Source organism: Diabrotica virgifera, chromosome 3 (assembly GCF_917563875.1).
Source record: "Diabrotica virgifera virgifera chromosome 3, PGI_DIABVI_V3a".
NCBI classification, from domain to species: domain Eukaryota; kingdom Metazoa; phylum Arthropoda; class Insecta; order Coleoptera; family Chrysomelidae; genus Diabrotica; species Diabrotica virgifera.
The window spans coordinates 70,636,103-70,658,910 of record NC_065445.1 but is presented as its reverse complement, the minus strand read 5'-3'; the positions used below and the strand labels follow the sequence as shown (position 1 = coordinate 70,658,910).

The window sequence follows — 22,808 nt, the reverse complement described above, 5'->3', positions numbered from 1 at the left end:
AAATCCATTTTAACACAAGTTGTTAAAAGAAAAAAACTGAAAAATCGCCCGAACCGGCACTCGAAAGGGGTGTAATTGTTCTGAACAGCTTTTAAGGTCTTAACGTGAATAAGTTGAGCCGGAGGCTGTTTCCGCAGTTCGTTGTATTATTTACTAGATAATTACACATTTTCATAATCGTATTATGAAGTATGTTACAACCATAAGCGCCCGACGCCTCTCATGGATTATCTAGATGAATTTAACTTGAGGAGAATATCTAAATTAAGAATGCTTTGAGTTGTACCTTCAAAGAAAATATGATATTTGTGTGAAAACATACATAACGGTTTCATTCGACAATTATAATAAAAATAAAACAAGCAATCGGACTTCGTAAGTCCTATGTTTTCACCCAACATGACCGGAAATAAAACTGGAAATAAAATATTTGAACTATTGGTGTGAGTTAGAGTCGATTGATATACGATTTCACTAATTTTAAGTCATTTTTGCCGGTCATAACTTTTTAACCGGAAACGAAATCGAAACCGAAACTAAATATTCGAGCTCGGCTTTTCAATACGCGATGATTGATATATCACATGTACTATTTTAGCGAGTATAATGTGACACTTCCGGTTACAACATTTTAACCGGAAGTAATATAAAAACCGAAAGTATATATTTGTTCTCGTCTTGCTAAGGCATGTCGAATAATATATCGCTTGTACCGTTTTGGCGACTATAAAACTGTACTCTCGGGTACTGTAACGCTAGAACCGGAAGACCCGAGTCAAATTTCTCACCTTTATTACCATATTTGAGTTATTAGTCATTCGACACCTCATTTGTTATTCTATCTGTTCTAATAACGGAGGAGTTGTGTTCACGGATAGACAAGGACGGACAGACAAGCATAAAACCGAAAGTATATATTTGTTCTTGTCTTTATAAGGCGCGTCGAATAATATAGCGTTTGTACTATTTTGGCGACTTTAAAACGGTACTTCCGGTTGCAACTCTGGAACCGGAAGTCCGAGGTCAAAGGACCAGGCAACACTCCTTATGGAAAAGTGGTCCCGGTCAAATTTGATGAAAGTTTGGTCAATGATACTTCTTGATGTGTAGATTAAAAAAGTCCATGGCACCTGGGTCTGAATAACTACTATTCTCGAGTTACATACAGCCTTCTGAAGTTATTGGATTCGGGTGCTCGGTTTACGTTAAGTGCACTAATTTACGGTCAAGTGAACGAAAATATTTATTATTAGAAGAAGAGAAACTCATGTTCTTCATACATACTTGCCTGCTGTATATGAATTTGTGGTCAAAAATAGTTGGATCGTATTTTAGTCTTCAGAAAACCTCCGAAAAGTCTTCAGAAAACTAAAGAAGTGCGGTATAAAATGTGCTGCTAGATCGATATAAGCATTATCATGTTTTCATGAATGCTTCTCAGTTATGCAATACCAGCAAAACTGCAGTTCGGCTTTATCTTTAGAAAACTCCTGAACAGTGGCGGATCTAGGGGGGATATGGGTAATTCCACCGGTAACATGTTCCAGAATTAATGAAATAACTTTAACGAAAATGAACGTGATGGAGCCATCAAAACACATTTATAACCAAAGAACGTATAGTGTGACGAAAATACCATATAAGCTAGTGTGTCCAGAGCACGGGCGCCCATATAAAAATTTTTAGGGGGGTGGCAAACGTGAAGATGTTGCACATTATATTTTGTATACTTTGAATAACCATATATTTATAATTCAAAGCACCCGAAAAGCCAGGGGGTTCACGGCCCCCCCTGCCCATGGGTATGGGCGCCCATGGCCCAGAGTACGATTTAAGGACCAGAGAAGATGAGTTACGGGTGTTAAGAGTACGAAATTGGAAAACAAGGCGGAGGATAGAATGGAATGGAAGCTGATTCTCGAACAGACCGAGGTCCACCAGGGGTTCTACAGCCAATGATGATGAGCTTTTTAATACAAAATATTATGGAGAATAATTTTGTAGGGTTATTTTTATAACAATTAAAATATTATAACATATATATAGAAGAAATGGTCAATGGAGAAGGCTTCATAATCATGATTTTGCTAACTTTCCTGTTTTCGACTTAGACTACCTAAAAGACCTTACGATTGGGATATATCAAATTAAACTGGCACCATCTTACATACAAGATAAAATAATAAGAGAAAATGACGAAGAGTTTCAAATTGATGAGAATATGGATAAACCGGGATTCATAAGAGTTCGAATATTTTCTAGATTTCGGCAAGCTACAAAACACCAAGTATTCATTTCCTATACGATTGATGAAGATAATGATGAAGATGAGCCTGTAGAAGAACCGATTAACGGGTACGACTGTACCTGTCAATCTGGTGCGAGAACTGTAGGTACTTGTGCTCATATCACCAGTGTGTTATGGTTTTCAGGCTTTGCAAGACATCAACCCAATGTTAAGTATCCTGATAGGTCGTTAGTTAACACGACGTATGAAATGTTAACATATGAATAGTCGAAGATGATTTAAACCCGATTTTTCCATAGACAATTGTAATTAATATTTAACATTTACAAACTACCATTTACTTTGTTTTTTTTTGTATTGAAATCAAGTCCATGTTCTCTACCTGTCTTATATCTGATATCCGGGACAAGTTTCATGTCAACTAATGTATTGTTTTATGTTTCCACAATTTTTTCTTTAAATATTCTGGAACATGTTACGAGTGGAATTACCCCCATCCCCCTAGATCTGCTACTGTTCAGTAGTTTTCTAAAGATAAGGCGGAACTGTAGTTTTGCTGGTATTCCATAACTGAGAAGCATTCATGAAAACATGATAATGCTTATATCGATCTAGCAGCACATTTTATACCGCACTTCTTTAGTTTTCTGAAGACTTTTCAGAGGTTTTCTGAAGACTAAAATACGATCCAACTATGTTTGACCACGTTATGAATTCCTATACAACACGCAAGTATGTAAGAAGAACATGAGTTTCTCTTCTTCTAATAATAAATATTTTCGTTCACTTGACCGTAAATTAGTGCACTTAACGTAAACGGAGCACCCGAATCCAATAACTTCAGAAGGCTGTAACTCGAGAATAGTAGTTATTCAGACCCAGGTGCCATGGACTTTTTTAATCTACACATCAAGAAGTATCATTGACCAAACTTTCATCAAATTTGACCGGGACCACTTTTCCATAAGGAGTGTTGCCTGGTCCTTTCTCACTTTTAATACCATCTTTGGGTTATAAGCTTAATATTGTCCATTATTGTTTCCACCTTTCCTAAGTAATTAAACAGATAATCTCATAAGAATGCCGAAACCAAAGTGACATAATTTTTTAGACTCGGTGTATATACAGGATTTAACAAAAATGCAGGTCATAAATTAAATCACATATTCTGGAACCAAAAAAAGTTCGATTGAACCTAACTTACCTCAGTACAAATGTGCACATAAAAAAGTTACAGCCCTTTGAAGTTACAAAATGAAAATCGATTTTTTCCAATATATCAAAAACTATACCCTATTCCACGAACATACGCCTGTTTTGGATTACTTCGACAACGAATATTTTAAAATAAGAAGAACGAAAATAAATTGCAAATTACATTGTTGTTTATTGGAATAATTATTAGCGCCATTTACTTTCGTACTTCTTATCTTGCACAGTAAAAATATTCGTTGTCGAAGTAATCCAAAACAGGCGTATGTTCGTGGAATGGCCCATATAAGAGATTTTTTATTGAAAATGAATATGTGGTATTCTTATGGTAGAGACATCTCAAAAAAATAATAACAGTGAAATTTGTACAAACCATAAAAATTTTATGGGGGTTTTGTTCCCTTAAACCCCCCAAACTTTTGTGTACGTTCTAATTAAATTATTACTGCCGTACCATTAGTTAAAGACAATGTTTTTAAAACTTTTTTGCCTCTTAGTATTTTTTTGATAAGCCTGTTTTTATCAAGATGCGGCTTCTTTTTAATATGTTTACATAAAAATTTTATGGGGGTTTTGTTCCCTTAAACGCCCCAAATGTTTGTGTACGTTCCAATTAAATTATTACTGTGGTACCATCAGTGAAACACATTGTTTTTAAAACTTTCTTGCCTCTTAATATTTTTTCGATAAACGATTTTTTATCGAGATATTAATATGTTTCAAAATATACCTAAAAAATGTAAATTTTCATTAAATTTTCATATTATTACTATCTTACCATGTAAAAATTTGTGTTGGATTTTACAAATGTTCAAAATATCTCGATAAAAACTGGCTTATCAAAAAATTAAACAGAGACAAAAAAGTTTTAAAAACATTTTGTTTAACTAATGGTACCACTATATTAATTTAATTAGAACGTACACAAATATTTGGGGGTGGGGGGGGGGGGGAATAAGGGAACAAATCCCCTATAATATTTTTATGAGGTGCACAAATTTCACTTTTATTTTTTTAAGTTGAACCTGCTATAAGAATGCCACACGTCCATTTTCAATACAAAATATCTTATAATTTTTAATATACATATTGGCAAAAATCAATTTTCATTTTGTAACTTCAAGGAGCTATAACTTTTTTTATGTGCATATTTGTACTAAGGTAAGTTAGGTTCAATCGAACTATTTTTGATCCCAGAATATGCGATTTAATTTATGACCTGTATTTTTGTTACACCCTGTATATGTTCATTAAATTAACTAAAAAAGAAATTAATCTGACATAACTTTGGTTTCATTTCGATATTTTTATGCATTATTGACTGTTTAAGACTCATTTTCACTAAAAAAACTTTCGATTTTCATTGGTCAAGCAGAACTACTATCGTGGCTTGGAGCTGCATGAGCAGCTCTCTGTCATGCATATAAAGTTAACAATGCAGAGCATTTTTTACGTGTGTAAAAATATTTTTCTGCAGTGAGAAAACACGAAATGAAATTTCATGAGTTATTACTTAAATAAATAAGCATTCCATTCTTCGATTGGGCGTGAAATGTGAATAATTGCGTTAATTTAACTCTCTATCTAAAGGAAAATCTCGCAAGATTAATAGCAAATTATTTTTCAAGTGGGAGGTGATTTTAAGGCTCGTGAACAGCAACAATTAACCTTTCTCTGCAGGAAAATAATATTCGAACTTAAAAAAATGTGTTCAAATAGTTAAAAGTACATGCTATAATATTATTGACCGGATTTATTCAATAAATTTTAATTTAGTTAGTTGAATGTAAGTGTGTAAACAACAGGAGGAATACTTTGTAATACACAGTTTCATCTAGAGCTTTAAAACTTGCTTCAAGTGACATGGTCATGTCAAAACACTTAATTGTCAATGCTTGTTCTGCCTATTTTCAGGTTTTCGTTATCCGCTGGGAGGGTTGACATGGAGGGGATATGACATCTCGACAGTGCTTCTCATGGTGGCATAATTTGTAAGCCGTCCTCCACGGGCGATAAATTCAGTTCTTTTTCTTTACCATATTTTGTTACCTTAGTAATGAAATCCACCTCTTCTTTTCAATCAGATCCTTTGGAAATATAAAGAATCTACATATCCCTCTTCACTATCGTGTTTAGAATTCGGACAAAGCACATTACCATTTTTATTATAAAAAATACAATGGTTCACAAATGTTGTTCTGAAGCTATTTCCTTGTGGCATTTTTATTAAAAATAGTTGATTATGGTTCACAAAATTTCCTAACCTCGCACTATCCTTGGTGAACATCACTATAAAACTATATTTCATAGACATTTAAGACCGAATTATGGTGGTATTATCTTAAAAACACTATACTTAAGCAAAAAAAGTAGCAGAGGAAGCAAAATTTCAATTTTATAGGAATTAAAAAGGCTCGAGATTGGGCAAATCCTGGCTTTTCAACCTTTGTTTACAAGATGAAGAACTAACTGACCCAATTGAAGCTTACAATGGGATAAGACAGGGAGATTCCCTGAGTCTTCCATTGTTCAACCTGATCATCGACGAAATAATAAAAATGGCAAGAAAGAAAAAATGATACCAAATGGGAGAAAAATAACTTAAAATAATCTGCTATGCAGACGACGCAATACTAATCTCTCAAAGTGAAGATGAATTACAACGTATGCTGCATGAATTTAATATAACCGCTAGAAAATTTAACATGTTAATTTCCCCAAAAAAGATTAAATGCATGGTTTTCAGATAACAGCAGATCTAATAAGGTGTAAATTAGAGCTGGAGGGTCAAATAATAGAACAAGTCATGGAGTTTAAATATCTAGGCATCACACTATACAGCTACAAAAAGCTCGAAACAGAAGTGGAAGATCAGGTGAATAAAGCAAACACAGCCGCAGGTTGCCTGAATGAAACAATATGGAGAAATAAAAACATCGGAAAAGAAGTGAAAGGCAGAATTTACAAAACAGTCATCAGACCAATAATGACATACTCGGCAGAAAGACGACCTGATACAGAAAGGACAAAAAGAATGCTAGAAACAGCAGAGATGAAAACACTGCGAAAAATCGATGGTAAGGCACTGTGGGATAGAGCTACAAGTGCAGATATACGACGGAGATGCAAGGTGGACAACATTAATAACTGGGTGAAAAGCATAAGAGTAGAACGGAACGACCACATAAGCCGAATGACAACAAATAGAGTAGTAAGGACGGCGAGAGACGGTTCCCCAATAGGAAGACGATCAGTGGGAAGACCACGAAAACGATGGAACGACAACTTATTAGAGGCACATTAAAAAAACTGAGAGCAATGTCTACATAAAAAGAAGAAGAAGAAGTTTACAAAGTGATTATAACAATATGGCAGTCGTGACGTCACACTTCGGCTGTCAGCCTAAAATCTCTTCGTATTTTTCTATATTTAAACTATATTTATGTATTATAGCAGACATTTTCTACCATATAAATATAGAGTAATTATAGCAAAGTTCTATTACTGTATTGATACATTAGCACAAAATTAATAGTAACTTTTTAAATAATCTCTTGTTTTTGTAAATCATATATAAAGCATACACTAAGGTGATCAAATCATAAACTTCCACAAACGGGACACATCCAAGGAGGGTTTGGGGGTGATACCACCCAGCTGAAGGGGGTTCGAGGGGCCTATATCGAGACGTAATCATGTCAACCCATTTTTCGTGACACTGAGGTGGTTTTTTTTATCTTCATCAGTCCATTCTTTAATTTTTTCACTTAACAAAATCCACTCATGGTTCATGGTTTAAGATGAAATAGCAAAGTATCATTTATGTTAATGTCTATTTCATTGAAGTAAGAAATAATTTCTTCAATTTGTTCCCAATTGGGGATCTCCTTCAAAAGCATCCATTTACACTTTGAGAAAGTAGATAAACGGTAAATACACTCCATTTTTCAAGATACTATATGCAGGCTTCATAAAAGTAATTAACTTTGGTTCTGAAGTTAAGTTCGCCTTATTATGTACTACCACGTTTAAGAATGGATTTTACATTAAATGATAAGAAATGTTCCTCTTTTCTACTAGTCAAAGCTGTGAGAGTACATTCCAATACATCATTAACTTCCATAACACTTTTTGTACTTTCCCTCTCATACACCGACTATAATACTGCACACAGACACCATCCCCCACCGGCACCTTTAGAATCTTTCAACTGTATCTAATTTATTTAATTGAAAATACATTTTACTGCTGTCATAAAATAGAAAAAAAATTTTATTTGACATATAAACATTGCTTTTCGCTTAAATGAAATGTTCAAACAACCAAGAGGCAGAAGGGTGGCAGTTTAACATTGAATTTAAGCGAAAGGCAATGTTTATTTATCAAATAAACATTTTTTTCTATGCCAAAAAAATCATAATTTGTAAATAAAAATCGACCTTTTTCGGGGTTTATCTCCAAAATCGTTCATTCCCGAAAAAATTAATTTATTCCGTGGCTTTTAAGTACATACTGTATACTATAATTTATAACTATTTTCAGTGTGCTTACAAATATGCTGTAATCAACTTACCAATTTTAGTAAATCATTAAATTACATACCTGAAACAAAAATGAATAATTAGATAGGGGGTAATACAAAATATTCATAAAATTTTATTTAAATATCTTGATTTTAACAGTCACGCTTAGGTAAATACTAGTACACTTTAGTTTAGATTTAGAAGACCAAAAATAATCATTTTTTTTCAAGAACTTTTTTCTCAGAATCTTTATTAAAAATGAATATAAAACTTTTTACATATTAATATCTAACTCTTAGGCAGGCCGCACATCAAAGAAACATGAAACGTAAATTACGTTTCATGGAAATAAAACACTGCTAAACAAACATACGTCCGACCATTTATGAAACTCTCCGAAAATAAAAATGTGTCATGAGCATGAATCACACTCGTTTCATTGGCAGGCGGACTTTGAGATTTGTTAAGCAGTGTTTTATTTTCATGAAACATGTTTCACGTTTCATGTTTCATCTTTTTCGTTTCATGTTTCTTTGGCTTGCCTTAGAGACCACAAAAAATATATCTTTTTTCATTTATGCACGTACACTAATATTGTAGAGGGCGCAACATTCGAGGCCTCGAAAAATGATGGAGGACAGTAATCTCAAGATTGGGATATCTGAAATAAAAAAATCGTACTACATTTGAAAAAGGAAGGTTACGTGACTCGAGCCCTGCGGGCTCTCGTATCTATTGCCAGACAACAAATTTTCGAAAAACTGTCGCATTATTTTCAATTTATTCTCACTCTCTTGAGATATTATACCCGATAATTTTTGATAATTTCCCGTCGTCAAGTATATTACGTCAGATGCCCTTCGTTGCTATGAAAAAATACATTCAGTGACATTAATCACAATTAATGATTTAAAAATTATAAAAGTGATCACTTTCAACCGTCAAATATTTATAACAACTGTGTGTTTAATTGTACTAATTTGTACTTAAATAAATAAAAATTACAATGAAATTTTGGTTTTAAACAGTTTTATTCATGAAATAATCGCAACAAATTGCACTCGATCTCTAAAATTAATACAGAATTTTTGCCCTCGTGACACTTTGACATAATTTCACTAGCCTTCGGCTCGTGAAATTAAAACTGTCAAAGTGTCACTCGGGAAAAATTCAATAATTTTAGAGCTCTTCTGCAATTACTACTGATAATATCCCGTCGTCAAGTATATTACGTCAGATGCCCTTCGTTGCTACGAAAAAATACATTCGGTGACATTAATGACAATTAATGTTTTAAAAATTATAAAAGTGATGACTTTCAACCGTCAAATATTTATAACAACTGTGTGTTTAATTGTACTAATTTGTACTTTCATAAATAAATTACAATAAACAGTTTTTTAAAAACCTTTTGGTTTTGAACAGTTTTATTCATGAAATAATCGCAACAAATTGCACTCGATCTCTAAAATTATTATCGAATTTTTGCCCTCGTGACACTTTAGACATAATTTCAATCCCCTTCGGGTCGTGAAATTAAAACTGTCAAAGTGTCACTCGGGAAAAATTCGATAATTTTAGAGCTCTTGTGCAATTACTACTGATAGTTTTATGATCAGTTTAGAGATGTTTAAAGTTAAAGTTTAAAGTTAGTTTAACGAATAGTAAGTAAAACTGTAAGTAGTTTTGATTTTGTATTTTATACATTATTGTGGCTTGACTTCTAAAATAATGAAACATTCTTAAACCGATTTGTCAACAAATAAGATAATTATGTCGGAACACCCTGTATATTCACTTTTAAACAAAGCACCCCTAGCACGACGTCAAGAATCGACGGAGATACCAAAGATTTAAATAAAACTTCAATTATCTTATCCTCAAAGGTCTCTGTCTAGGGAAAAAATTTCTTTCAATATAACTCACCTTTTTTATATCTTCGCATTTCTTTCTCAAGCGTAGCAAGAGAGATCAAAAAGCCTGATCTTCAACACAGGAAAGAGACCAATTATCCTTGAATTATTATAGTGTACGTATGCAGATTATTCGAGCTGATATTTACTCGGTCTTCCATGTGTTATTTAAACCAAAAGGATTCGTGTAAAATTGCCCTGTTAGGCGAGTTATTAAGTGTTATTTAAAAAAAAATCAAATAACCGCGAAGGAATTGAAAATATGTTGTCAAATTAATTAATATTCTTAAAGTAATTATTCACAAACTGGTACATAATTTGTAGTAATTATTATTAAAGATTTTACTAACAACGATATATAAAGTAAAGTAAAAGGATGTACATAATAATGCAAAAAAGAACATTAGAATAGCTTTATGTGGGATTTTAACAAAATTAAAGAGATCAAAATTGTGTATAAAATATTCTCTCCATTTTTGTTTATGTACCGGGTGTCCCAATAAGAATGGCCCTGGGCCATATCTCAGGAACCGTTTATAGTACACCTTTGAGAAAAAAACATTTATAACAAAAGTTGCCTCGGGAAAAGCCTGGAAATTATTTTCATAATTGTAGGTTCACCGCTAGAGGGCGTAATTAAATATAAAAAATTAAAAAAGAATGTGTGTGTACTTTGTACGCACGTAAGAAGTTATACTTCTATTATATGATTTCTTAAAAATAAATATACTTTAAACAGTTTGTTTTAATTTTTTTAAACACCAAACTAATTTTGTGCTTACCGCTTTTAAAAAAATAAAAAAAAAAGTATAGGATTGCTCAGGACTCGAACTCAAGACCTCTCGATCTCTGGCTGAATGCTATACCAAATACGTTACGAGTACTGTGTCTGTATCGGTTCGGACGTACCTAATGACAATTCACGGTAACAAACAGACAAGTATAATAAATAAATATTCTTTTCACACCTTTTCTTGCACTGATATATTTATACACAACTTGAAAGATTCAGCAACTAAACGCCATACTGTCTGTGTGCGCATGCGCGCAGTATTATGAAATTTTACTCTCAATCGCGCCTAAAGAAGTATAACTTCAAAAATCAAAATTTTACAAAATTTGCCTAATGAAAGGGCACTGGAAATCCGATCATCATATTCTTCATAAAATTCTGCACATATTTGATTTCACAAGTTTCAAGTCTACCTTTGCCAATAAGAGGTGGGGGTGAGTGGGAACCTTGTTATGAAAAAATGACTGTAAGTCCGGTTCTGCTAAATCGAATTTTGCAAACTTGGTCTTGTTGAAAACAGCTCTTTTCGTCAATGTAAGAGATATAATTTCAAAACAGCCCATTAAGTAATATGCCAGCTAGGAGGCGTTATTTAATTATTTTCAGAAATCTAGATTACTTTGGAAAATATTAAATACAAGTATGCATTTTTAATCCTGTATTACAAAATTAGATCAAGTTGGCAACAGAATAGCGAAAACCGCAAGTCGATACCTTTTTCCTATCTCGAGATATCTTAACAAACGTGTAAATTTTAAACATAACTGTTACTGTCACCGGTAAACGAAGAAGGAAAGGTAGTGTGCTGTCGAAAAAACAAAGAAACATTTTTTAGGTGTCAACGTGTATTAATTAAAACAACAATAAGACAAACAACACTATAAAATATAACAAAGAAATAAATGCAACTACTTAGTGACGACTTAAATGTTCAAATTATTGTTCAAATCATTTTTGATTCAAGCATTTACTCTTTCCAAGAGTAGATTGAACAGTAGTCTTAAATTCTGCTCTCGAAATGCTTTGAATGGGATTTCGCATTCTCTGGATCATTTTTTCTCGAGTAGGCCTAGCTGCAAAAACAAGGTCCTTAATCCGTCCCATACCTAAATAAAAGTTAAATACATACCAAACCGTCCCCGTACCAAACAGTTAAATCTGGTGATAGTCAGAACCCTTTCTTTTCGATAATGCTATTATTGGTGAACGCTATCTAATTTTATTAAGGAATGAATTGCCTCTTCTTCTGGAAGATGTACCGCTAGCAGTTCGTAGGTCCATGTTGTTTCAGCACGATGGTTGTCCCGCGTATTTTTCCAGAGTAGTAAGAGTTTTTTAGATGAGTCATTCGCTGATAGATGGATAGGACGTGGATCTTTTGGCTAGCTAGATCACCAGATTTAACTGTTTTTATGGGGGCGGACTTTTATTTATGGGGGCGGATTAAAGACCTTGTTTTTGCCGCTAGGGCCACTACTCGAGAAAACATGATCCAGAGAGTAGGAAACGCCATGCAAAGCATTGCGAGAGCAGAAATTGAGACTGCTGTTCAATATACTCGTAAAGAGTAAATACTTACATCAAAAATTATGGGCCATAATTTGAACATTTAAGTCGTCACTAAGTAGATAGGTGTTTTTATTTCTTTGTTATATTTTATAATGTTGTTTGTCCTAATGTTATTTTAATTAATACACGTTGACACCTAAAAAATATTTCTTTGTTTTTTCCACAGCACACTACCTTTCCTTCTTCGTTTACCGGTGACAGTAACAGTTATGTTTAAAATTTACACGTTTGTTAAGATAGCTCGAGGTAGAGAAAAGGTATCGACATGCGGTTTTCGCTATTCTGTTGCTAATTTGATCTAATTTTGTAATACAGGATTAAAAATGCATACTTGTATTTAATATTTTCCAAAGAAAACTAGATTTCTGAAAATAATTAAATAACGCCTCCTACCTGGCATATTACTTAATAGCCTGTTTCGAAATGATAACTCTTACATTGACGAAAAAGAGCTGTGTTCAACAAGACCAAGTTTGCAAAATTCTATTTAGCAGAACCGGACTTACAGCCATTTTTCATAACAAGGGTCCCACTCACCCACACCTCTTGTTTGCAAAGGTAGACTTAAACTTGTGAAATTAAATATGTGCAGAATTTTATGAAGAATACTATTATTGGATTTCCAGAGCCCTTTCATTAGACAAATTTTGTAAAATTTTGATTTTTTAATTTTTGATATATAATTAATTACGCCCTCTAGCGGTGAACCTACAATTATGAAAATAATTTCCAGGCTTTTCCAGAGGCAACTTTTGTTATAAATATTTTTTTCTCAAAGTTCTGCGATTAATATCAACGGAGCTTGTTGATGGATTTTGATCATAATTTTTTTAATGTGTATGTACATAAACGGTTCCTGGGATATGACCGAGAGCCATTCTTATTGGGACACCCGGTACAATTATATCGTAAAGTTAAACTAGATACAATTCAATAATTATGCTTCTCCCCTCCGCTATTTTCCCCTTAACACGGAAAATATTGACCGCCCAAAGAAATTGTAAAAAAAGAAATTGTAGGAAATCGCATTTGCAATAATTTCAGTCCGTACCATTTTTGTCGAAAAGTTGAAAATATGAGATATTGAGCAAAAACGGCTCTTTAAAACGGCCCTTTAAAATCAAGATGGTGGCTAACGCAACGGCGGCATTCAGTCGCGACTTTAAATTTACACAATTATTGACCCCCTCTAAAGGTTAAAACAATACAATTTCGGGCAGGTCGCCATGCAACGTAAAGCTTTTTTTTTTTCGTTTAACACTACTGGGCTACTTTTATAAAATACGAACCATAAGAGGAATTCATCATCAACGTCAGCTGATTAGGGGTCGCGAAGTTCTTAAAAATTTCTAGATCTTGTCTTGATCCAGGACAAGAAGTAATTTTAAATTTCAAGACAAGACAAGACATTTTATGTCAATACCAAGCTTTCTTGTCAAGAAAACAAGAAATCTTGAAATATCTTGACTAATATTGAAAACTCTTAAATGTGTTTATTTGTGAAAAAGGTAATATATTTTAACATAACATAACATAACATATTTTAATGTATTGGACACTTTGTTGCCCAAAACCATTTACAAAAATGTAAAATAAAAATAATAAAAGATACTACAGCGTCGATGACACGGGGCGAGTTTGCAAGCTGTAAGCTAGTTAACTATCCCTGTGTCATCATTGCTGCTATTACTGGTTGCAAATAGAGTGTCTGCTGCGTGTTTGTAGCTTTATCAGAAATGGCAACTAGACCAGGGCGCATCTGTAAAAATATTAGTACATTTGGACGTTGAGAGGTGACTCAAATTTTTTTGCAGAAATTGCTTGAAAATAATTCAAATAATATTTGAGTTATCCTCCCTCTCAAAAAGGTCCGGAACATTGTTTAAATAATCAAAATGTCAAAAAATGAAGGAAAAATTCGATTTTTTTCTTCGTTTTTTGATTATAACTTTAAGAGTATTCATTTCCGAGAAAAGTTGTAATGACATAAAAGTTGTGTAATTAAATTTCCTACAATATAGAGTTAGTTGAAAATTTAAAAAATAGTCAAACTTGTTGCAAAATAGCAATAATTGGGAAAAAACTATACAAAAACAAGTATTCGCATTTTACGTTTTTCATCCATTTATGCTAAACTTAGGACCTTCAAATTTCACCCAGAAAAACTATATGATACAGTTAAACAATACTGTAAATTTCATTAAGATCGGTTCAATAGATTTTGCAAAATAAATTTTGCAATCCAGCTTTCGCAAAAAAAATTCATTTTTTCAAAGTGTTACAGGACTGAAAATAAAGCAGATAGCAAGTTGAATTTTTTTTTGCTTATAGAAATGTACTGTACCTCTCATTTGCAATTTGCAAAACTAAAATCGATGAACCACCACGGCGTCAGGAATTTTTTTTAAATAAACATTAATTATTGGTGTTGCGCGCAGGACACCGGATAGTTTGCTCTGATTGGGCATTCCACTGACCTTTGATAATTATTGATCCATTTTAATTTTTATTACATTTCGATATAAATAAATAAATTTGTTTATTGCAAAATAAAAACACATACTCTATCCTTTGAAATAACACTTTTTTTAGCAAAAACTTTGTTTGTTCATATATTTTAACTTGAGAATAAAAGTTTATTATTTTTAAACACATACAATTGTTTAAACAATATTTCACAAACAATAATAAAGTTAGTTTGATTTTTGTGGAATTAAAATATTAAAATACAACAAAATATAGAGTAAGAAAATAATATATTAGATGAAGATTGGAAGAAATTTTGGTGGAAATCAACTTCATGTGAATCGAACACCGCTGTCCTGCGCGTAGCACCAATAATTAATGTTTATTTAAAAAAATTCCTGACGCCGTGGTAGTTAATCGATTTTAATTTTGCAAATTGCAAATGAAAGGTACAGTACACTTCTATACGCAAAAAAAATTTCAACGTGCTATCTGCTTTATTTTCAGTCCTGTAACATTTTGAAAAAATGAATTGTTTTTGCGAAAGCTGGATTGCAAAATTTATTTTGCAAAATCTATTGAACCGATCTTAATGAAATTTACAGTATTGTTTTACTGTATCATAAAGTTTTTCTGGGTGAAATATGAAGGTCATAAGTTTAGCATAAATGGTTGATATATAATCTTTAGACCTTCTACCCTCTCGGGTGTAGGTATTAACGTGTGCTCTGTTAACAGTGCACAAATCTCTTCCATTGTTTCCTGTCCTGTGCCATCGCCTTTGCTTCGTTCCATGCTATTCCTTTTTTGTCCAGAATCCTTGCCATCACTTCGTTCCATGTCTCTCTCGGTCTTCCTCTACTTCTTTTTCCCTGCACCTTCGTTTCCCATATCTTTTTAACTGGTACTTCTTTCTGTAGTCGTTGTAGATGCCCCCACCAACTTAATTGTCTTTTTTCAACATACTCCATCATTGTCTCGATTTTCAGTTCTTCTCTTATGTAGTTATTTCTTACCCTATCCCTTCTAGTGACTCCTTGAACTCTGCGTAGATACCTCATTTCTGCTGCCTGTATCTTACTTTTCTGTTGTCTATTTAGTACCCAGGATTCACATCCGTATGTAAGTACTGGTCTGTATATAACCTTAAATACCTTGATTTTCGTATGTTTCGATACTTCTTTCTTGTTAATAATTGTTTTTCCTATTGCGTGGTACAGTCTATTCACTTTATCAATTCTTTTGTTGATCTCAGCTCCCTGTCTACCTGTTTCTTCAATGGTTACTCCCAAGTACTCGAATGATTGTACTTGTCTAATCTCTGTATCATCTACCTGGACATGCACATCCTCTCTTTCTTTAGCTATTACCATTACCTTCGATTTCTCTTTGTGCATAGTCATACCATACTTTTTTAAAACTGTGTTCCATGTTTTTACGCTTCTTTGTAGCTGGTCTTCAGTCGCTGCTAAAATTACTACATCGTCGGCAAATGTACAATCTGCTATCTCTGTGCTTTTCAGATTTCTATACCCTATGTATAATGGTCTGACTTTTGTTTTTGTTTCTTTTATTATTTCGTCCATAAAAGTAATAAATAGTAACGGGCTCAAGCTTCCCCCTTGTCTTACACCTTCAGTTGTTCTGAACTGGTCAGATATCATATTTTTACTTATCACACGGTTTCTAGTGTCTCTGTATATTGATTTAGTTACCTGTATAAGCTTCTCTGGTATGTTTCTGTTCTTCAGACCTTTCCATACTTTTGATCTAGGTACTTTGTCGAATGCTTTTTCCATATCAAGGAAACTGAGGTACGTTTTTTTCTTCCTAGATAATCTTTTATTTATTATATCGTTTAACGTAAAAATGTGATCTTGTATCTACCAGGTCTAAAACCACTTTGCGATTCATCTAAAGTTGGTTCTATTATTTTTCTCAGTCTACTCTCTACGATTAGCTCATAAACTTTCATCACTGTACTTAACAGAGTTATTCCTCTATAGTTATTGCAATTCTTGTTGTCACCCTTTTTATGTATAGGTACAATCAGACCAATCTCCCAGTCTGTAGGTATTTGTTCATCTCTCCAAATCATTTGAAATAGTTCTAATAACTTTTGTAGTCCCATATCACCCATGTTTTTGATCATTTCCGCCGTAATTTGATCATGACCTGGTGCCTTTCCATTTTTTAGCTTCCTAATCGCGTCAGTTAGTTCATCCATTGTAATGTTTGGTATAAATTCAACTTCTTGTTCGCCAGTTCTTTCTTCATCTTCTTCACTTGTGCTGTGTGGTTCGTGTTATAGTAGTTTCTGGAAATATTCTTTCCATCTTTTCATAATGCTCACTTCATCAGTCAGTAGATCTAAACCCTTTAACGAGGATCAACGATACGGGACTCATCCGAGGCCCCGTAATCGGAATGAGTACACTCTAAGCATAAATGGTTGAAAAACGTAAAATGCGAATACTTGTTTTTGTATGGTTTTTTTCGCAATTATTGCTATTTTGCAACAATGGTGACTATTTTTTTAACTTTTAACTAATTCTATATTGTAGGAAATTTAATTACGCAACTTTTATGTCAGTACATCTTTTCTGGAAAATGAATACTTTTAAAGTTATAATCAAAAAACGAAGAAAAAAATCGGATTTTTCCTTCATTTTTTGACATTTTAATTATTTAAACAATGTTCCGGACCTTTTTGAGAGGGAGGATAACTCAAATATTATTATTTGAGTTATTTTCAAGCAATTTCTGCAAAAAAATTTGAGTCGCCTCTCAACGTCCATCTCAAAACAGATGGAACCTGGACTAAACGGAATTAGTTCGCGCGGGCGTAGTTATTTGGCTCATGCAGTCAAGAATGTTTTAGAACGAAAACTAAAGAAAAGCTTAAAGCAGAAAAGAAAATGGGTAAAATCATGGATTAGAAAAAGCGATAAATATGGTGCTCCCGAAGGTTATTGAGAGAATTGAAGGACGAAGATCTCTTTGCTTATAGAAATAACGTTGAGAGTTGAGAACGAATAGTTCAACATTTCATGATTTGATTGCAACTCGCTAGTGTTTGGCTACTGAGCGGGTGTGTTTTGTTTGTCATCGACACTCGTTGACTAGCTCATTTGCTAGCTTTTAAACTCGCCGACTAGTAGCTTGTAAACTAGCCCCGTATCATAGACGTTTTACCTAATCCTGTTGAAAATAAAATTGTAAACTATATTTTATTTTAAATATCAAATTTAGCACATTTTTAAATCGGAACTGATGTCATGAATTAAGACAGAGCAACTGCACTTGCACATAAATTTTGCGTTCGTCAGGAAACAAATGAAGATCGGGGACTCCCCGGGGTCGGGATCCAGTCGCAAAGGTTGCCGGGTAATCAAGAAATTTCAAGATCTTGAAATTTCTTGAGTCAAGACAAGATATAAGATGTCAAGAAAACGTCAAGACAAGATTTGTTAAATTTTCTTGATTTTTTTTTTCAAGACAAGACAAGAAGTTGTTAATAGTTGCTATCAAGACAAGAATTCTTGTCTTGTCGACCCCTACAGCTGATGCTTTCATATTTTGTAAAAAGTCTTAGGTATTTACGTTCTATACAAACGTCAAAAGAGAGCAAAAGAATGGGGAACAGAAAATACAACTCATCATAATTTTGTACTTTGTTTATTCTTGAAGTAAATGTCCCGAAAAGTCTTAAATTCTGTATATTTTAGGGGTCTTGTAAGCTTCTGCGTATTTGGGATGTCAAACAGATGTTTTTTTATTCGCAAAATTGTAAAACAATAGTTTATATGCATATATTCTTCCAAATTACCCTATAAATTATACTCTATACTCTTAATATATCGTAATACTAAGAGCCAACAGTTTCAAAATACGAAATAAAAATATGTAGGTCGGCGATAATCCCACATTTTAAGGGATAACGTGCCAGTAGCACAGCTCTAAACAAATTTACTGGCGTTCCCATAAAAACGGGCATAAAGCGCTTGCTTTGAATGTTTTTGCAAATAACCTTAAGTACACTAGACACTCTTTACATAATCTTCTTTATGTTTCTGTTTCACGAGAGATATTCGTACGCGTCGAGTTTTATACGTAATGTAAAATCCATAAAATTCGTGTTCACAGTTTCCATAACATCGATTAATATGAATGATAAGATCGCAACGTCCAATCCAATAAATATAAATTCTATAAATAATCTCGAATGTCCCACAAAACTTTATATTTTCTTATTTTATTACATTATTTTTAAAAGCTATAATATTGAAGTTTGGACTCGTTTTGGCTGTTAAAACAAAAATGGGAGGATTTGAAATCGTAAAATGCTAGTGTTTTGGTAGAATCTAGAAAAATAAAAGGTTTTCTGCATTTTGGCTACACTACAATATTCTTAAGAAATAATATCATACAATGTCGTCGATGAAATAGCAAGCACAGAATTATAAGAACGATTAAAAACTAATACAATAAAACTAAACTTAACAATGATCAATAACTAATAAAAAATGCATTGAAGAAATATCACGAAAATTAACAAATTTATTTTGCAAACTCAAATAAGACAAACATTTTTCTTTGGGCAGCTGTTATCCTGACGAAAAAGCATTTTTCTGATTCTGAGGAAGACTTATGAGGACAAAATCAGAGTATCTGGAATTTTCATTTAAAGATAGATAGTTCAAAGACTGATAAGTTTGTACACACTTGAATGAATAAAGGAAATAAAAATGTAGTACGTCAAAGTGTGTAAATAATTTATTTCTTTAGCTGAGCGCATTCGACATAAACGTCATCATCGGAGCTAATGGTCAAATAGTAAAAAAGTACCGCCACATTGAGGTGTAATCATGTGCATCTTATGAATATAATTATGATTTTCGATTGCAAATGCTAATCTTTGTCCTGCGTACAACACCAAACAGTAAAAAAACAGAAAAAACGGCCACATACACGTTGCACATACACATAAAAACTTTTTCATGGTATGGTGTAGGTATCACCCATCCATTCTTGGCCTAGTAGAGGTCAGTCAGCTGTCTGACTGCATAGTCAATAGTCATAGTCAGTCAGCATAGTCTTCTTAGTATTTTTCGCGGTTCGAGATTGGCAGGCGAAGCGAGAGGTTGTGCGGCCGGTGTGTTGGCGATAAGGTAATTTCGGAATCGAAACCTATCACAATAAAAACACCGGTTTTTAAAAGACCTATCGTTATCGATAATCGTTAAGTTAAAAAGTGTACTTGTGCGAAATAAAAAATAAACTTTAAAGTGTATATAATATTTATATTAGTCAAGTATATTCAAATGGGAAATAAGCCACAATTTTACCTAAAAATGATTTTATTAACGTTTCGACGCCCAAGTCGGGTGTCGTTGTCAAAATACAAAATAATACTAAATAAACAAAAATGTTTATTCGACACCCGACTTGGGCGTCGAAACGTTAATAAAATAATTTTTAAGTAAAATTGTGGCTTATTTCCCATTTGAATATACTTGGTTATAAAAATGCCACAAGAAAATAGCTTCAGAACAACATTTATATTAGTGCTGAGGATAACATCTAACATTTAATTTAAAATGGCCAGTGGCGGAACAATCCGAAAGGAAACCAATAGAAGGAACGAATATAGTAGCGACGAAGAATCTAAGAATAAAAATATAAAGATGAATTGTATTATGAAAAGAGTAACATGACGAGACGAACACCGAATAAAAGCAACGACACAGATGAAGAGATGATAAAAATGATGCGGGAAGTTATGAGGAAAAATGATGAAATGATGGCAGAAATAAGAACCATACGGAAAGACCAAAAGGAAACGATGGAATATATTAGGGACCTAAAAGAAAAAAAACAAAAAATTGGAAGAAGGTTTAAAAATGGCAAACAAAAGAATAGAACAATTGGAAAAAGATAGACGGAGAAATAATATAATATTAAAGAGCCTAACACTGGATCCTAATGACGGAAAGCCAGTAAAGGAGTAAGTAGAACACTTCATAGGAAGACATCTCAAATTACAGGTCAAACTGAGAGGAGCGGTGAAGATCGGATACCAAATCTTTGTAGCAGAAATGGAAAACCTAACGGATAAGCTAAGTGTACTAAGAAACAAAGGAAAACTGAAGAATCTACAGGGACAAAAGGTGTAATAGAATCAGATTTAACAAGAAAGGAAAGGGAAATACAAGCAAAAATTAGGAAAATGGCAAAAGAAGAAAAAAACAAAGGTAATACTACAAAGATAGGAACCTATGTTCCTATCCTGTGTAAAGAAATACACAAATCTATTGCTGAAATCTATTGCTAACTTCACATAGGTAAGATAGGATATATGAAACTGGAGATTAATGGGAAGGAGTGGAAATGGGACCATAATACTGGGAAAATTATACAAATTCGCAGAAATATCGGGGAAAGGACTTCAAAAAAGTAATAGAAAATAATGAGACCGGACGCACAACAATGACGACCAAGGCAATGAATGGGAAAAGCGATAGGGAAAAAGATGATGCACAGGTAAACAAGGATGAAAATAAGAAGAAGAGGAAAGCTAGATGGCAGAAAAAGGAGATAAAAATGGGAACATGGAATGTGAGAAGCATCAATGGAAAAGAGGAAGAACTGGTAGAAGAAATGATAAAACAAAAAATAGAAATACTAGGAATAACGGAAACGAAGATGAAAGGAAAAGGTCTTAAGAAAATACACAAAGGATATTGGTTACTTTGAATAGGAGCGGATACAAAAGAGAGAGCAAAAGAAGGAGTCGGGATAATAATTGCACCGAATAGACTACAACACGTTATAGAAGAAACATATGTTAACCAGAGAATATTATCGGTGAAAATGAAACTGATGGACGAAGAAATATGGACAATAATAACAGCCTACGGAGTAAAAGAAGATGCAAGAAAGGATGAGAAAGATAAATTTTTCGAGGAGCTCCAAATGCAAATTGATAATGGGGAAGAAAACATAATTGTAATGGGAGATCTAAACGGTAGAGTCGGAAACAATAGAGGAGTGCATGGGAAAAGAAGGAGAAGAAATACTAAACAGAAATGGTGAAATAATAATAGAAATATGTATGGAGAACAAACTAGTTATAACAAATACAAAATTTAAACATAAAGAAATACACAAATACACGAGAGTATAAGACAGCACAAACGAAAAATCAATCATAGATTAATTTTTGGTAAGCAGCAACAAATGGAAAAGAGTACAGGATACGAACGTGTAAAGAGGCTCAGAGATAGGCAGTGACCAGCACCTAGTAATAATGAGAATGAGAACAACAGAGGAAAAAGAAGAAAAGAGAAGGAAGGTAGTAAACGAAAAAATAAAAAGTTACAAATTAAAAGAGGAAAGATATAAGAAGAAATTCCAAGAAAAATTAGATAATACTCTGAAAGGTAGGGCAAAAAATACAAATATAGAAGAAAAATGGGAATATTATCTAAAAACCAGCATAATCAAAGCAGCTGAGGAAACTTGCGGGAAAGCAAAATAGCAAATACTAACATGAGGAGAACGAAATGGTGGACGGAAGAAATACGAGAGAAAATAAAGAACAAAAAAGACAAATGGAAGAGATACCTAAGCACAAAACACCCGGAAGATTACGAGGCATATAACGAAAAAAGGAAAGAGGTTAAAATAGCGGTGAAAGCAGGAAAGGAAAGGTCATGGGAGAGATTTGGACAAAAAATGACAAAAAATTATAGGGAAAACCAAAAACTCTTCTACGGCGCATTAAAACAACTCAGACAAAAGAAAGAGCACACGATGCCGAATATAAAAGACAAGAATGGAAACGTACTAACAGAAGAAAAACAAATAATGGAAAGATGGAGAGAACATTTCAAAGAGCTAACTCATGCAGACACTGACAACATAGGGGAGATACAAGAAAGGAATGAAGAACAACAAGTGGAATCCATAACAAGAGAGGAATTAGAGAAAGCAATAGAAAGAGTCAAATTGGGCAAAGCACCAGGCAAGGATCATATCACCCCGGAAATAATAAAATTCATGGGGACATAGGGAATGGATAG

General features: G+C 33.3%; 1 protein-coding gene across 2 annotated transcripts in view; it reads right to left on the bottom strand.

The window, feature by feature from the left end:
- LOC114325287 (uncharacterized) overlaps window positions 1-22,808 on the bottom strand; it is a 774,118-nt gene that overhangs the window by 552,104 nt on the left and 199,206 nt on the right. Inside the window, exon 4 of one of the 2 annotated variants that reach the window (XM_050646557.1) lies at window positions 8,034-8,062. The exons of the other annotated variant lie outside the window; for it this stretch is intronic. The gene's annotated coding sequence lies outside the window, so the exon portion shown is untranslated. The remainder of the gene's footprint in view (window positions 1-8,033; window positions 8,063-22,808) is intronic. 2 annotated transcript variants of the gene reach the window in all.